At 32.3% G+C, this 15,440-nt stretch overlaps 4 long non-coding RNA genes across 6 annotated transcripts; all 4 read left to right on the top strand.

Moving 5' to 3' along the window:
• Window positions 1–3,204: 3,204 nt before the first annotated feature.
• Window positions 3,205–3,855, top strand: LOC146935661 (uncharacterized). The gene is made up of 2 exons (XR_015030313.1): window positions 3,205–3,356; window positions 3,463–3,855. It is a non-coding gene; the product is annotated as an uncharacterized LOC146935661 (long non-coding RNA).
• Window positions 3,856–4,704: 849 nt separating this feature from the next.
• Window positions 4,705–5,935, top strand: LOC146935660 (uncharacterized). 2 transcript variants are annotated; one of them, XR_015030315.1, is made up of 4 exons: window positions 4,705–5,117; window positions 5,200–5,566; window positions 5,659–5,747; window positions 5,859–5,935. It is a non-coding gene; the product is annotated as an uncharacterized LOC146935660 (long non-coding RNA). The 2 variants fall into 2 exon arrangements; XR_015030314.1 differs by having other exon boundaries at window positions 5,200–5,747.
• LOC146935659 (uncharacterized) lies at window positions 5,930–8,641 on the top strand. Of its 2 annotated transcripts, XR_015030312.1 has the most exons (3): window positions 6,011–6,598; window positions 6,804–8,204; window positions 8,313–8,641. It is a non-coding gene; the product is annotated as an uncharacterized LOC146935659 (long non-coding RNA). The 2 variants fall into 2 exon arrangements; XR_015030311.1 differs by having other exon boundaries at window positions 5,930–8,204.
• Window positions 8,642–9,041: 400 nt separating this feature from the next.
• Window positions 9,042–12,612, top strand: LOC146935658 (uncharacterized). Its single transcript, XR_015030310.1, has 2 exons — window positions 9,042–10,797; window positions 12,431–12,612. It is a non-coding gene; the product is annotated as an uncharacterized LOC146935658 (long non-coding RNA).
• Window positions 12,613–15,440: the final 2,828 nt, after the last annotated feature.

Below are 15,440 nucleotides of genomic sequence, written 5' to 3'. Positions count from 1 at the left end.
AAAAAAATTAATATATTGTAGTTTAAGACCTGTTTGTTTGATAAAAAAAGGTTAATTAAGAGCTTGTATCATAAACATTTACCATACAAGAACTTATGTATAAAAGTATTTCTATAACAATTGAAGATAAGTTCAAACTGTTTTATATAAGCTATAAGCTTATTTCACAAGTTAATTTAAATAACATATGAACATGTCATAAGTTGTTTTCATGATGTCTTCCAAACCATCTCACTGGTATTAATGTCGGTCGATAAACTCAAAAAATTCAATTCAAACATCCTTAAGAAAAAAAATTAGAATCCACAATCAACCATCTATTAATGAATCTCAGATTTTTCCTCTAAACAACACCTTTTTTTCTTATAAAAAAATCAGCTCAAGCTCAAGCAATTTTTACCTAATGATAAAAAAATTGAAAAAGTTGAGCTAGATTTGTTTTGGATTTTTTTTTTAAAAAAATCTATTTTTTATCTAAAAAAATCACTTTTTTATTTTAGTAGTATTTGTTCTAGATTTTTGAAAAATCCATTTTGTTAAAAAAATCATTTTTAGCCTCAAAATGAAATGCTATTTCAAGTAGCTTTTCCAAAATCTATTTTTTTCTAAACATAAGAAACTCAAGTGTAAGAGTTTCAAATCTTAAAAAAAATGATTTTTATGATAGTAAACAAACAGAAATATCTTTAGATTTTTTAAAAATCTGTAGATTCTTTTAACTCAAAATCTATTTTTTTAAAGATGAAACAAATGCACCCTAAACCTGGGTATTCATAGTTCACTTCATGTATATATTAATCCTCGACTTTAATTCAAAATTATAAATCAAAAGCAGCAATGCACAAAAATCAAATCCAAGTTAACTAATCCATAATGAAGCATATACCAGAACTTAATTTGTTGCTCCATCGTGTGGAATTTGACCACAGGGCCAATTGAATCCTCGGGTGAATGGATTGGCATGTAAACATTTCAAGACTTCAGTCTTCATCTCCATCTTTCACTAGTTTAGTACAAACCTTGAGATATGAGCCAGTTGCATCAAACTATTGTTGTTCCTATGTGGGGGAGCGGGAGTATCATGAAACAAAATACATAACTAGCCAGGTTAATGATCTACATTAAAATCAAATCTAACTGCACCCGCTCTTAACACAAAAGGAAGATTTGTCTACCCATGGTAAAATAGCTTGCAAACATAGATGAGAAAAAGTAGAATGAAGCATCCAACCTTGAATATGCAAGTAAAGGAACTCAAGCTTGTTCTTAAGCCTCCTCCTTTGTTCTCTGTGTTTCCTAGCTCAAAATATGATAAGATTGTTGAAACAAAATGGGTTTTGTACTGCCTATAATGTTTTGATCATAACAAAGCATTGAAGAACAATTGAATAAGTTAATATGTGTTCAATTGTGCAGGATCATAGATTAAAATTTATCAAATTTTGTACATATATGAGAGCATTTGAAGCACAAGAGAAATTAAAGACTTGGTAGACTATCTGAAGAAAGGTCAACCAGAAGTCAACGCCTTGATCAGAAGTGAAAATGCATCCAGAAGATTCTGAAGGTCAGACTCTAGATCATTAGACTCTGAGTCACCCAAACTATGAAGACTTAGAAACCATGTCATATTTGTCTTCTTCTGAAGAATGGTCGCTTTCAGCATCTGACCAAGTACAATTTGTCTTCTTCTGGATCACGTGTCAAGTCAAATTCAAGGTCAAAAGGAACGAAACAAATAATTCCAATTGCATCAAAGGATTTTCAAATGTCTTTTCAACGACATTAACCAAATCATGAAACATTTCAATGTCCACGATCAAGCTTCTCAAAGACTCTAAATTATGTGTTGGCACTTCTCCAACCTTTCATTTCTTTCCCTATATAAGGAGCTGGAGACTTGAAGAAATGAAGAAGACCACAATTTGAAAGTGCCTTTACTCTGCAAAATTCAAAAGCGCATAACCACTTAAATATTTCTTACCACATTTATATCATAAAAATATAAACGATGTGTTGTTTTTAAGAGTCTTGCTATATTTTTTAAATGTTTACACTTATGATTGTATATCAAGTGTAAAAACAAACAAATCTTTCATTTGATTAAGTAAGATTATGAGAAGTCTTTTTCATTTGTGATTAATAATTAGAAGTCTCTCTCTATAATTAGCAAGAAATTTTTTGGTTTAGTTTCATTATAGAGAGAGGAAGTAACTCAATTTCTTGGTTTAGTTTCATCAATTTTACTCAATTTATAATTAGCATATACGAATTTATTTAGCACAATCTCTTCATTAGTTTCATTGAGTTACTTCCTTCTATTTTCTTTATATAAAATAATTTCATCGACTCAAGTTACAATATAAATTTTATAATATCTAATTATAAATTCATAATTTTTTTCTATCTAAAATCCAAAAATGTATTAAAATAAAGGTAAACAAAAATAGAAGATATAAACTAAACCAAAAAAATATATTAAAAGAAATTGTTTTTAATTTCTATTTTTCCTCAAAAAAAATTCTATTGATTTCTAATAGAGGTGAATGACACACTATTTATGTCAAAAGTAATTTTTATCTACTCTATATTCACTGGAGGAGAGAATAACAAGTTTAAAAATATTTTAATAGCTATTCTATTTTTAATTAAAAAATAATTCAATAGAGATCCACCAAATTTATTATTTTCAATAACTTTAAAAAAGAAACATTATAATCAAAACTATGCAACGCACCGGTTGAATACCTAGTATAATATATTTATGACTGGATCGCGGAGGATATGGGTTTCTTGGAAGTCCTAACTGCAGTGGGAGGTCTAAGTTTCACCTTGATGATTAACCACACTCTTCGTTCATAAAAAAAATGTTGATGAAATCATGAAACGGCAAAATTTTATTCTCATTTCCGTTGATCAAATGTAAAAAAATCCTACAACACATTCAATTAGTCTATAACTATGTTGTCATGTTGATCTGCTTTATCATTGATTTTTAAAATTCTCTTGTTTGTCATTAAAGGTTGAAAAGTTAATTAAAAATGAATGAATTCTAATGATTAGAAAGTTTTTTATGTTACAAGCTAGTGATTGTTCTAAAGGGACAAACACAACACATTGATATAATTAAGAGACACTTAAAATAATTGTAATTCCATAGAGGGTTTTCTAAAATTCCTTAAGCGCTATTTTTTTATTTTTTTTTAAATACAACATGGATTTATTACACTATAAAGTGACCAAAACATATTATATTTGTTACATGGAAAAGGAGAAAAATATGTCTAAGACTATAAAGTTTTTGTATGCTATCACTTTATTTTTTTTCCTATTTCTTATTGAAAAGAACAATGGTGGTAATATGTTATTCTCATCCTTTTCAAATTTCTTTCTTCAGTTAGTAGTTGTACACCGTTTTTATCTCATTTTATTAACATATTTTATTTTGTTTTAATATTACAGTTTTAATTGACTGTAAACATGTTCGTGATTGTCCAAAAGGTAGTTGGTCTCGCATGTATAAGTGCATTGACAACAAATGTAGATTTACATACCCGAGGTGGTTGGCATTGACTATATGAGTACCATACCCGAGAAAGTTCACATATGCCATGCATGCAAGAATGAGTCCTTACATTAGCAACAAATCTATGCAATAAACTTTTTGAAAAAATAATTCAGAGTTGTCATTTAGTTGTTGCGTTGACACCTAATATTGTATTTTTTTTAAATTATTTTTTATTGTATAATTTTATGAACCGTTTAATGATGTTATTTTAATCTAAGGTGTTGGTAATGAAATGATCAAGGGCACTAAGGAATATTATAATTATATTTTTTTTTCTTCTCCTTTAATTTTGGATGTATCTCCATGACCTCCAAAATAGGTATATCACATTTTCTTTTCAATCTATAAGAATATTTTTAATAGTTAAATTGAAAAGATATATGTTAATTACTTCAACTATAAAATTAATATTATGTCATAATATTTATTATTTTTAGACAATTCAATTTATATTTAGCTTGACGGAGAGTCCACCGATTCTTTTCTTTATCCTAAATATAAACTATTGAGTCTAATTACTCCCTCCGGTCCTATTTACAAAAGACAATTTATTTTTTAGATACATTAAATAATTTATGCATTTGCTTTAGGTTCTTGACTAGATACATACATTATTCAATGTAACTAAAAAGTCAACTTTCTCTTGTAAATAGGACAACAAGGTCACTTATTTTGAGACAGATGGAATAATAATAAATTTAATTTAATACTCCCTTCCATTTCAAAATACATGTGGTTTTGGAGAAATTTTTTATTTCAAAATACATGTCATTTTGATAGTTTAAGGATATATTTTTTCTACTATTTCACCTTGCCTACCAATTAATTGGACTATAGATTTTCTCCACAATAATTATTTTCAACTAATAAATGTTGATCCTATTTTAAGTGGATTTATTCATCCACTCTCCCAAGAAATGACTAATGGACTCTCCCTAGAAATCCATGTGACTGTTGCTTTCTTCTCCAGTAGCAAAGTTTTCTTCTCACCATTTAAATCATTAGTTCTTGATTTAAATCAAATAGCGGCTCTTCATTTAAATCAAACAATGGTTCTTCATTTAAATCAAATGGAAAAGCATTGAGATCCATAGCAAAATGTAGTTCTACATTAATATAAATTTGATAAATGTGTATCTAACTCTTATATATACTGAAATTATAAGTGTTTTTGAAAAAACGGTGGGAATACAAATTAATTTAACTTTGGTGGTAAACGTGTTAAGATTACATTATAAATAATGGAGGGAAGTTTTTCAATTGAGTTTTAAAAAAAATTGATAACTGAAGTATTATGTCATTTAGATAAGTGAAGTTGGAAAAAAATTAATTATTATTGGTATAACCATTATTTGTTATTGCGTATTGGTATTGCCATTTTTTTTTTTATTGACTTTAACTAGTTTTGGTATTGGAAGTAATTATGAGATGGGGTAAATAAATAAAATGGACGAAATCAAAGACAAGGGTATAATAGAAACTCTTGTGTCTAACTAGCTTGTCCTTGATTACTGCAATTTCTCCAAAACGACGTGTATTTTGAAATGGAGTGAGTATAGTTTTACATTTACAACTTTTTGTTGGTGTTTTGAAATTCCTTAACTGCTTACTTAAATTGTCATAATTTTCAGGCTGAAAGCTCTGATGTGGAAGCTGGATGCTCAACAATATTTAACCTTTATTTTGTTATTTAAGGCTTCATTTTTCAAATTATTTTAGGTTTTGATTGTTTTCAACACTTCACTTCATTGATTTTATGTGATATAGGCTTTCCATAAAGTAGCAGAATCTGCTAGCTTTACTCACTATTCTCTTTTCGGACTTTGTCATCTGATGTTAAACGAAGACTTTGATAATCGTTTCCCCAATATCTTGTATTGAATAGACTTTTATATTAATTTTTGTTTAATTTTTATTATCTTAATTTTTTACTATATATAACTCTCCTCCTACCGTATCATCGTTGTTTTTCATCAGCGATATTCTCATGTGACAAAGGTAAACTTACCTCTGATTTTTAGACTACACACAACACGACACTGATACGTCGACTGAAGTTGCTGTTAATATATTGATATTTGCATTTCTAGACAATCCATCATTTGAAGGACCACTTTAAAGAATGTGGCAGAATCACCAACGTCGATGTTGAGACTGACGAATCTATTGAAATTGCGGGGTATGTTTTTTCATTTGTATATAATATGTTTTTTCATTTGTATATAATATGTTTTTTCATTTATGTTTTACTTATAAATTTTAATGAAGCATATTTTTTTTTTGCTGGTAGGCCTAAAGCAAAGGCTTTAGTGGCCATAGCCTCAGGTTGTCTTTGTTTTGCAAAATGATATGGTGCTTTTTAATTATCTTTTTCTTGTAAGAATATGACAAAAGCTCATTCCAAATATTTACATGTTCGTGGGTTTAATTTATGCTTTAAAGCGGAAGTAATTTCTCTTCTCTTTTGGTTTCTTTGATCTATTTTACCTACTACATACAACTGAATCAAGGCATTTAGGAGATGAAAGTAAATTAACAATTGTTGCCTGCATCAAATTGCACCCTAGTTATTTATATATTTACATCTCATGGAGTACTTCTCATAAGTTGATAGCAGAATATGAAAAGATCTTTGTAGTTTTGTATAAAAAAGAGTAAGAACCCTTTCTTATTAAATTCTATGACTAATAGAGTTGTAGTAATGGCTTTGTCTAATATATGCACGAGTAAAATGGTTTTACATCATGCACAAGTGTTCTTTATCATTGGATCAACAAGTCACATCTTATTTCTTTTCAATTTCATGGTGAGATTTATTGATCCAACAGTAAAAATTAGTTTGTGCGTGATGCAAGACATGTCACACTTATACACCATAAAGTTGACCGTTATTTACAGGCTCATTTACAAATTGCATCATGGCTTTGACTTTTATTTCATTAGTTAGAATCAGAGCTGAAGAAGATTTTTGAAGTTTTTGGGGTTGTTGAATCTGTGTACCGATTATTATCGTCAAGATAGAAGCAATGGGTATGTTTCTAACAATCCCATTAAGATTCTTGTGTTGTCCATTGACCATTGTACCCCCTCTCTTATTCGGACTCTTTGTATTCCCTTTTTAATTTGTAATTGAATATTGTTACTGCAGTAGCAACGTTTTACCCAAAAAACCTAATGCATATCATTATACGGTTTTTTGATAACTTATTTATGATTTTTCTATAAATACTTGCAGGGTTGCATAAATTCTATTTCAAGACCCTCAAAATGTCGATAGGGCTCTCCTCGAACACAATGGAACAAGATATGGTGGTGAATGTTTGGCAAGGGGTTATATATGGAATATGCATTACACCCATAACCACGTATGAAGAGAAATTGACTGCTCCACTACATCAAAGTCTTAAAAATCTTTGAAATATATTTCAATTGGTTGCTAACTAATCATTCTATAAGATAATTGCCAATAAGAAAAGTCTTCATAGGTGCGGATTCATGACTAAGTTTTTGGTGCAGCAAAAATAATCTATAGATAAAACTTGCATGAGAACGACTCTAGTTTCCTTTACAAAGATATATAGATAGATAAGAAAGGAAGATGGTGTGGAAAACACAATTTTGCCTATCTTTATTTTTCTGCCACGTCACTATTTGAGGGGCAAAATGAGACCAAATTTTACTTTTCATGACTAAATGTCGGTAACTAACTAAAATAACTTGTATTCCCTCCGGTTCTATTTATAAGAAACATTTGACTTTTTTGATTCATTGCATAAATGATGTATTTGGTCTATATTCTATTCCAAGTACATTAATTACTCAATGAATCTAAAAAGACAACTTTTTCTTACAAATAGGACCGAAGGGAGTACTTGCCAACATAAAACAACAATTTTGCACTACAAATTTTAAATAAGTTGATAACCATCTACTACAAGCACATACATTCTCGAGACCAAAACCATTATGCATGTTAAATTGTTGGAAGGACGTGCAAGGATACAACAAAGGATATAGGTTTTTACTTTTTTTTAATAATATATTTCTAATTGAAACGCAAAGGATATGGGTTTCTTGGAAGTCTCAACTGCAGCGTGGGGTCTAAGTTACACCTTGATGATTAACCACATTTTTGTCCATAAAAAATGTTGATGAAATCATGAAACGACAAAATTTTATTCTCATTCATGTTGATCAAATGTTTTTATAGATACAAAATTCTACAATACATTCATTTAGTGTATAACTTTGTTGTCATGATTATTATTCTTTATTATTAATTTTTAAATTCTTTATTTGTCATTAAAGGTTGAAAGGTTAATTAAAAATGAATGAATTCTAATGATTAGAAAGTTTTTTATGCTATAAAATTATTAAGTGTTCTAAAGGGACAAACACAACACATTGATATACACTTAAGAGACATTTAAAAATATATATTTTAATTCTATAGAGGGTTTTCCAAAATTCCTTAAGCGCTAAAAAAAATAGTACAACATGGGTTTTGTACACTATAAAGTGATCAAATCATATTATATTTACATGGAAAAAGTGAAAAATATGTCTAAGACTATAAAGTTTTTGTATGCTATGACTTTATTTCTTTTCCTATTTCATATTGAAAAGAGCAGTGATGGTAATATGTTTTTTTCATCCTTTTCAAATTTATGTCTTTAGTTTGTAGTTTTACACTGTTTTTATCTCATTTTAGTAACATTTTTTTTATTTTGTTTTATTATTACAGCTTTAATTGATTGTAAAACAGTTGATGATTGTCCAAGCAGTTGGACTAAAATATATAAGTGCATTGACAACAAGTGTAGATATAGTGTTGTGAAGGGACTGATTATATGAGCACCATATCCGAAAGAGTACACTTATGTCATGCATGAAAGAATGAGTCCTTACATTAGCAACAAATCTGTGCAGTACATTTTTGATAAAATAATATAGAGTTGCCATTTAGTTGTTGTGTTAGCATCTAATAATTGTATTTTTTTTAATTACTTTTCATTGTGTAATATTATGATCCTTTCAATTATGCCATTGTAATCTAAGATGTTGGTGATGAAATGAATCTCTCTCTCTCTCTCTCTCTCTCTCTCTCTCTCTCTCTCTCTCTCTCTCTCTCTCTCTCTCTCTCTCTCTCTCTCTCTCTCTCAATTTTGGATGTATCTCCATGACCTCCAAAATAGGTATATCACATTTTCTTTCCAACCACATCACTTATCAGAATATTTTTAATAGTTAAATTGAAAAGATATATGTTAATTACTTCAACTATAAATTTAATATTATGTCATAATATTTATTATTTTCAGACAATTCAATTTATATTTAGCTTGACGGAAATTCCACCGATTCTTTTCTTTATCCTAAATATAAACTTTTTTTAATTTCAAATATATATATATAGATAGATAGAAAACCGAAAACTGTACAGAATACACCAAATGAGCCGCCAAAAGACGTTCCAAATAACACCAAGGTTCGGGCCCCCGCTAAACAAAACAACAAGGAGACGACACCCAAAGCACCACCACATAAAACAAAAACAAAACAGAAGAAAGGCTACAATAAGAGCAACACCTAGAGAAACGAGCAAAACAAAGATCCCCCGGCACACACCTGCAGACAAAGATAGAAAGCAAAGCCAACCGAGGAAGCCTGCCTGGAAGGAAAGAGGCAGAACCCCCCCCCCCCCCCCCCAAGCCCCCAAGCAAACCCAGGAAAGCAACCACCACAAAACCCTACCGATGCCAACACAAGACGCGTTACACCTCCCACTCATGATAAGTGCAGGAACTAGCAGGGCACTTAGCCAGGAACCACTTCCAACCTAAGAGTTTCGTTATATCCACCACAAAGTGAGCACCACCAGAAAACATAAGGTCATTCCAGGATGTCCAAACGGTCCAAATAACAACATGCCAAATCAGAATAAAACCTAACCTAGCTCTTTTCCCCCCTCCAAGGCCTACAAAGGCCTGGAACTGCTGGGCTAGACCATGGGTGATACCAAAATCTCAACCCAGCCACCTAGACACCTGGTACCACAACGGAAAAATAGCAGGACACAAAAGGAAAAGATGAACCGACGATTTAGACGGCGCATCACAAAAAATACACCCCGAACTCCCAACTGAGATGGGGAAACCACGCCTCACGAGGTTAAGCCTAGTAGGAATCCTATCAAGGATGCCAGGAGAAAAACAACCACTTTAGAAGGGGCCCACGACTTCTAATCCTTCGCGACCGCAAGCAAGGTGTCCCGCTGAGGGGCACCCGACGCCGACAGTCCTAGGCTAAGGAGGGAATAAGCCGACTTCACATAGTACCGACCATCGGGACTATAAGTCCAAGCTCACACATCCTCCCGGTTCCGCCGAGGGGGCCTAGCCGTAACCACAAGCAGCTCATTGAGCAACTCCAACTCCCAGACAAACAGAGGCTGTAATATCCCGCCTGTCAGCATCAGGTATATTACCAGTCGATCTTGTCTGAGGAATTAAAATTCATGGAAAAGTAAGTTAATGAAAAATATTTTATGAGACGCCAGCTTAATACAGATGAAGTAGCAAAGTCGTATTGAATACGTTCAAGGCAGGGGCAAAAAGGTAATTGCACGGGGAAAGATATTTATTTAGAAAAGGCACCAAAATATCCCATTTCTTCTTTCCTTTCTCTCTCTAGGTTTTGGTTTTGATTTGCTCTCTCTTCTCTCTTCTTTCTCACGCCCAACCTCTCTTCTCTCCATCAAATCTTTCTAAAATTTCTTCCTCCCATGGCAAGCTTAATCTAAGTTATTTTCCTTCATGATCTTTCAATTCAAGGGAGGCTTGTACCTTGTGGATCTCTCATTCTCCTCTTAAGAAAGGATTCATGAAGTTAGGGTTTGAAGATGTTAATGGAAGGTGAGGGTTGGAACTTGGTTTTGAGAATGGAAAGGCTTCTTTTTGGTTAAGAATTTAAGAGGGAAAGAATTAGAAGTTGGAAATCAAGAGCTAGGTTTCAAGAGAAGCAAAAAGCTAGAGGTAGGGTTGGTTCTTGGTAAGTCCAAAGATGATTCAAGTTATGGTTTCTTTATGATCAAGCAAAGATTGTGGTGTCTTAGAGTTCAAGAAAAACAACAAGTTTAAATGGTTTGAGCAAAGGAATCAAGTGATCACAAACTAGGGTTTTGTCATGCTTGAGCTTGAGGCTTGGAGATGTTGCAAGAAAATTACTAGGTGAGTTCCATAGTTAGTTTTCCCACCCCTTGGGATTATGTTTATGCCATGCTAGAATATTGTGAAAACTATGTAAAATTCTAGTGTTATGTTGCCCTCTCTATTGTTATGCTTTCTATACTTATGTATGCTTGCTTCAAGAATGTTTTTCAGGTTTCCTATGATCACTAGAGATGCCATATGCCTTGGGACATTATCTATTGAAGACTTTTGATTTAAAACAACTAAAATGCAGGTGTTGCCTGCACCAAATCGCCACGGCAAGTATGGAGCACGCCACTGCGAGCAAGAAGGGCAGGAAGGGGTGGCTGCTCTCCACCAGCTCGCCACTGCGAGTTCAAGGCGAGTAAACCATGGCTGCTGCCCTGTTTGCTCGTCTTGCCTTTCTGTCGTGCTCCGGTTCGGCTTTCACTCACGTAAACTTTTATAAATGCAAACCCTTCATAACTAATTCCCAAGGCATAAGTTTTCCAAGTAAATCTCTTGTAAAGTGAAGCAAGTATTTAATAAGGTAGTAAAGCATAACATGCGAGAGAATCATGTCATGAATCGGGTAGTAAATTATCCATTAAGCAAGGGAAAACTAGAGCCTCGACATAGTCGTCGAGAACTAGCTAGTTAGCAAGAATCCCTAGATGATAAGACGCGAAGCATGTTATCTTCGCACATGTTTAAGTATAAGATTACAAGCATGTTAAGTCGTGGTTTGATTAGTTAATCACTCCACCATGATTAAGATAGTACAAGCATGATTAGGTTTAACCTAAATAAATGGCAAGACCATGACAAGTTGTATGTAGGTGGCATGTCACTTGCTATCCACATCAGGGGGATACAAGGGGTCCTCATTATGAGAACGATTCAAGCCATAAGGGACCCGCATGTCACCTAGCACGCAAGACTAAGTTTATAACCGCATGTCGGTGTTCGTGTCTCTTGTTATCCACGTCAGGGGGATACGGGAGGTTCTCGACTCAAGGGGAACGGTTCAAGCCGTAAGGGACCCGCACGACACCGAGGGACTCCGATGTACGTACATCGGTCATGATGGGATTGTTCTCGGGGTTACTCCACCTGGGACTATCCGTAAAATGAATCAAGATAATGATTGTTTGTTCAACGCTAACATAATAATGAATGAACTTACGTACGATCATGTAGCTCATGTTATGATTATGTTTATGTTTATGCAAGAGTGATTTCAAGTATGTCTAAGTTATGAACAAGTGCATGAGATGCTTCAAGAAAGTACGAGTCATGTATAGAACAAGTAAAGAACATGATATTGATGACGATCTTAGGTTTCCCTTAATAGTCTGGTTTAGAATCATGCCATGATCATGATATGTTTAGGCCTCGATACATAGAGCGTATTCTTGGCAATGCGGTTTTAGATTCCCCTCGACCGCCATGACACGTATAGGAAGTGAAGCCCATAACAAGTGAGATAAGCCTATGATGGGTCTAGCATGCACTACCGTCTAGGAAAGCATGACCACACACGTATAATCAACCGTCAGGTTGTATTGTAGACACGTGGTGACCGTAGGTTTCCCCTGAGGTTACCTATAGCCTAGGATTTAGGGGAACTCACTGAGACATTATGTCTCATCCCAATCTTTATTTGTTTCAGATATCAAGTTGAACGTCAAGGTAGTAGCCGGATGGATTTTTCTGCAAGAGCTCGTTCGTACCCGAAGCATGAAGAATATGGATCTCAAGGATGTATTTATTTTAGATTAGATAAGATATGATGTATTGATAATGTACGAACGCGTTTTGTTGTATATAAATTCATTCGAAGTTTTTATGTTGTATATTTTAATGTATCCAGTACTAAATTCAATGCACGTGCTAGACTTTCTAGATACGTCTAGTATGGGTGTTACAGAGGCCTCCTCCACCTAAAGTCTCAAACCCAAACACTCCCCTCCCACGCACCTAGTCCTAAATATAAACTATTGAGTCTAATTATTATAAAAGGAATGTTTAGGATATATGAACCATGGAACTTCATTCATCAAACTTAGGGTTTAGTGCAAATCCATTCATCCAACGTGTGGTCCCAAAAAATATATTGATTTTAAATTTGGCCCTAAAAAATTGTTATGATTTTATCCTTTGAAAATTTACGGTTTCGACTTTCATCTTCGTTATTAGTTGAAGAAATATTTGACTAACACATAAGTCCCGATGACACTACCATGTGTATTTTTCCTCAAAATCTGGATGCTAAATCATCATCTTCAAACCATGAATCCAATACATAACAAATTATTGAGTTTCCTTTTATCTTAAACCCATACAAGTTCTTCAACAATATATTGAAGCGCTTGTTCACTTTCGGATTGAAAACTCTATCAACATTTTTAGCTAGTTTTTCCAATTGTATATCCGTCACTACTTCCCCAATTTCTACGATGTGACCCTCTGAAGCATGGGTGCTACAAACAATGGTCAAGTATCCGGTATGGGTACCGTATGAATCGAACCGTAGACATTTTTACTTAGTTGATTTGTCGGGTTGGATGCAGCAAAAACGTACAGACGAAGGAAAAATAACCAAAATTGTTTGATTTTTATTGTATTTGAATTCTCTCTCTTGCTTTTGTTGAAAATAGTGGAGGAGGTGGACAAAAAAAGTAAATCTCTGAAACAACATGATGATAAAAATGTGGTTAAACACATGATTAATATATGAATAGTATTATACCATTGTTATTATAATTGATTTTTTTTTAAAACATGTTTTTACAACAAAAATGATAGTAATTCACTTAGCCTCTATTTGAGAGCTTGGATGCGAGTGGAAATATAGAGAAAAATGGTAAAATCTTTCATATTTTTTTAAAGAGTAATTTTTTAGAGAATGATAAATTAATGTTTATTTCATAATTAAGGATATTAAAGATCAAAGATATGTATTGACATGTGTGCAACAGTCAACAAGTCACTTATTTTGAGACAGATGGAGTAATAATAACTTTAGTTTAATACTCCCTCCATTTCAAAATACACGTCGCTTTTGGAGAAATTTTTTGTTTCCAAATACACACACTTTGATAGTTTAAGGATACATTTTGTCTATTTTACCCATGCCTACCAATTAATTGGATTCTAGATTTTCTCTGCAATATTTATCTTCCACTAAAAAAATCTTGATCCAATTTTAAGTAGATTTATTCATGCACTCTCCCAAAAAATTACTAATGGACTCTTCCTAGATATCCATCGTGTAACCGTTGCTTTCTTCTTGTGTAGCAAAGTTTTCTTCCTTACCATTTAAATCATGTAGTTCTTCATTTAAATCAAATAGCGACTCTTCATTTAAATCAAACAATGGTTCTTCATTTAAATCAAATGGAAAAGCATTGAGATCCATAGCAAAATTTTGTTCTACATTAATATAAATTTGATAAATGAGTATCAAACTCTTATATATACTGAAATTATAAGTGTTTTTGAAAAGAAAAAAATGGTGGGAATACAAATTTTAATTTAACTTTGGTGGTAAACATTTTAAGATTAGAGTATAAATAATGGAGGGAAGTTTTTCAATTGAGTTTAAAAAAAAATTGATAACTGAAGTATTATGCCATTTAGATAAGTGAAGTTGAAAAAAATTAATTAGTACTAGTATTTATTTTTTTATTGTGTATTGGTATTGCCATTATTTTTTTTGTTGACTTAAATTAGTTTTGGTATTAAGAGTAATTATGAGATGGGGTAAATAAATAAAATGGAGGAAATCAAAGACAAGAGTATAATAGGAACTTTTGTGTCAAACTAGCTTGTCCTTGGTTACTGCAATTTCTCAAAAACGACATGTATTTTGAAATGGAGTCAGTATCGTTTTATATTTACAACTTTTTGTTTGGTGTTTTGAAATTCCTTCACTGTTTACTTAAATTGTCATACTTTTCAGGCCGGAAGCTTTGATGTCTACGGTAATTTGAAAAACGAAGCCTTAAATAACAAAATAAAGGTCAAATCTTGGTTTACTATTCCTTTCTTTTTGGTTTCTTAATTTACGTTTTTTCTTTTCCTCAGAGCTGGTCCAATAATCTTAAAAAATAAACAAGACTTAAAATAATTTTTTATATACAAATCATTTCTTGTTCACATATGAGACACTTTTACTTATAAATTTTAATGAAGTATATTTTTTTTTTGCTGGTAGGCCTAAAGCGAGAGCTTTAGTTGCCATAGCCTCGGGTTGTCTTTGTTTTGCGAAATGATAGGGTGCTTTTTAATCATAGGGGGCGATTTGACGCGGTATTCAAGAACAATGCATGTTATTGCTCCATTTCTGAAGGATTGTATTATTCTCATGATATCGAGGTTTGACATGGATTATCCTGACATGAGGTAACAAATGCATTAATTTTTTTCCTCAAATTTTATTTTTAAATCTTTTAATTTTTTCTTTTAAACATTTTTAATTATATTTTTCTTATAGGAAGATGACAAAAGCTCATTCCAAATATTTACATGTTTGTTGATTCAATTTATACTTTAAAGCGGAAGTAATTTCTCTTCTCTTTTGATTTCTTTGATCTATTTTACATACTACAACTGCATCAAGGCATTTCGAAGATGAAAATAAATTAACAATTGTTGCGTGCAGCAAATTGCACCCTATA

The sequence above is a fragment of the Medicago sativa genome, chromosome 3 (genome assembly GCF_051527215.1).
Source record: "Medicago sativa cultivar Bolivia chromosome 3, Bolivia_mono, whole genome shotgun sequence".
Lineage (NCBI taxonomy): Eukaryota > Viridiplantae > Streptophyta > Magnoliopsida > Fabales > Fabaceae > Medicago > Medicago sativa.
Note: the sequence above shows the minus strand (reverse complement) of the source record. Positions and strands in the feature narration are given on the sequence as shown.